The sequence below is a fragment of the Orcinus orca genome, chromosome 1 (genome assembly GCF_937001465.1).
Source record: "Orcinus orca chromosome 1, mOrcOrc1.1, whole genome shotgun sequence".
Taxonomy (NCBI): domain Eukaryota; kingdom Metazoa; phylum Chordata; class Mammalia; order Artiodactyla; family Delphinidae; genus Orcinus; species Orcinus orca.
Genome location: NC_064559.1, coordinates 857453 through 860494, shown reverse-complemented (window position 1 = coordinate 860494; position 3042 = coordinate 857453).

Sequence of the window (3042 nt, the reverse complement as noted above, 5' to 3'; positions counted from 1 at the left end):
GGGTCCAATTCCCGGTCAGGGAACTAAGATCCTGCAAGCCATGAGGCAGGGCCCACCCCCCAAAAAAAGGAAGAAAAGAAGACTTAACCAGGAGAAGCACAAGATCGAATAAACATAACAGATAACACCTTATGAAAAGTAGGTGAAGATTATGGAATATTCTAAAATTTTAAAACAAAATGAAAAATTTAAAGATTCAAGAGGATGTGACAAATATTGTACATAGGCAAAAAATAAAATAAAATATACAGATGATGGGAGCCCAAAAATCCAGATGCCCATGTCCTGTTTCTGAAGATTCTCATTCAATGGGTTATGGATTTCCTCTATGTTTAGAAACCTACAGGTGTTCTAAAACAGAAACTAACACACCATTGTAAAGCAATTATACTCCAATAAAGATGTTAAAAAAAACACAACCAAACAAACCTACAGGTGATTCTGATACGATTCACAGACAATGTAAAGATCCTGCTTTACAGGAAATAATACCAGATTATTTTGTTATTTTATAGTTATAATAGGTTGTACTATTGACTGATAAGTCTGATGTCAAAATGCACTCCCCACTAGGGATAAAAAAGGACTAATAGTCTCTATTGCTACTTGGTGGCAGCATGCATGTATTGCAAGGGCAATTATTGAAGGAATCCAAATGAGTGGAACATTTTAGAAGTGGAAGACTACATACAGATCATCTAGTCAAGCTTCCAACTATTATAGTTGTGAAAACTAAGGCCCATATAAAAGAAATGATTTATCTCCAAAGAGCGTTAGTGAAAGAGTATGAAATTAAAAATATCTCTAAACTTTTAATTTAGTGCTGTTTTTATTAATCTCAAGTATTAGCTTAAACTTAAGTGTGACAGATTTGGGATTGAATTCTTGCTCAAATTTACTGATTGTGTGCCTTTTAGTAAGTTACTAAAACACATTTTAAATTTTTTAAAAATAGATTTATTTATTTATTTTTGGCTGCGTTGGCTCTTCCTTGCTTATGCGCGGGCTTTCTCTAGTTGCAGTGAGCGGGGGCTACTCTTTGTTACAGTGCGTGGGCTTCTCATTGTGGTGGCTTCTCTTTGTTGCTGAGCGCGGGGTCTAGGTGTGTGGGCTTCAGTAGTTGTGGTTCACGGGCTCTGGAGTGCAGGCTCAGTAGTTGTTGCGCATGGTCTTAGTTGCTCCGTGGCATGTGGGAGCTTCGCGGACCAGGGCTCAAACCCACGTCCCCTGCACTGGCAGGCAGATTCTTAACCACTGCGCCACCAGGGAAGCCCTACTATAACACTTTTAACTCCCTTTTCACATATGTAAAATGGTGAGCCTTGGCTGATATAGAATATGAGATAATCTAGCACTGTTCTTAACACATACACGTAGTTAATATTTTTTGGCTTCTCATCCCTCTTAAACAGCCTCTATCCTCTTAACAATGAAAGTGTCTTTCAGCTAGCAAAGCACCCCAGAGCTGACCACATTCTGGCAAGTGATACAGGATTCTTTTCCTTACTGGGCGTTCTTTATACCTGATACTTGAACTGCACTGAAACATGAACATCTCTTCTTTATACTGTATTAATGGATTTGATAGATGAATTTTAAAAAGTAATATGCAGGAAAAAAAGTAATATGCAGGAATTGAGCTGCCTTACTCTCAAGAAATATAATTCGATAGTGGTGCCTAAAACGATAAACAGTGTTTGGACAGGGAGTCCATATTGGATATGAACTACCTGTACTCCCATTCGTCTATTAAGAATAAATAGAATCCTTTCAAAATCTGTTTTAAAGGGCAGTTATTTCCTTCTGACTCATTTAAGTTACCTGCAAGAAAAAGGCAGTCTCCTGAATCCTTGCTTAAAAGGCTTTAAATATAAAGCAGATAATTTTTTGCAACATTTCCCAAACTTTTCATTATCAAATTGGCTGAGGCTTCTCAACGATTATCATTTCACAACAATATCTCCATTTTCACCTGCTTTAAAAGAATTGGCCTCGTAGATGTGCCATTAAAACAGAGCTTCACTCTCAACATACTTTAAATTTTGTATTCAAACAGTATGAAGAAAACAGGATCAGGGAATTCAGCCATAAAAGTGAATGGATTACTGATACATGCTACATCATGGATGCAACTAAGTGAAAGAAGTCAGGCGCGAAAGGCTACATATTGTATGGTTCCATTTATACGAAATGTCCAGCAGTGGCAAATCCATACACATGGAAAATATTATACATTTGTGGTTTCCAGGGGTTTGGAAGCGAGGGAAATAGGGAATGACTCCTCAGAATGGGTGTATGTTTCCTCTTGGGGTGATGAAAATGTTTTGTAGCTGGACAGTGGTGATAGTGTGTCACAATGCACAACATTGTGACAGTAGTAAATTCCACTGAATGGTACAGTGAATTGTAAAATGATCAAAATGGTGAATTTTGTGTTATGTTCATTTTACTACAATACAAAGGAGAAAGAATTAGGGAAAGACTTAGAGTTTGGGAAACTAAGGTGAACTGGTCAAGAAAAAGACAGCTCTACTGTTCAGTGTTCTCTCAGCTCTCCCAGTGCATTAATCCTCAGCAAAAAGTAGCCTGAACTTGAAGATGATAGTCATTCAACACAGTCCAGGGAAAAGTAAATAAAATAAAACCCAACTCTTCTTTAGCACATCTATGAAAGGTTAACTTGCTGCTCAGCCACATGGACATTCATGAAGACGTTTCACTTTAGGTGTCCTCTACTTCAGTACTTTACTCACAGCTCATTCACACATGTAGGCAACAGCGTTCCTTAATTCGATGGACTCTGCAGTGCTGGTTGTGATCAGTCTCATGAAAAGAAAAGGGAAGGAGGAAAAAGCTTCCACATTGACTTGGTGGTCTTGACGAAATGGATGCAGAAGACAGCTTGAGTGTCAAACTGGAAACTGTTGTTTTCCTTTTCCTTTTCTTTTTATCTTTCCTATCAGGTCTTCTGCCCACTTCCCACCCCCTTCTTTCAAACAGGAAAGACACTAATTAGCTGCTTTTTTTTGTTTTTGGTAAAAC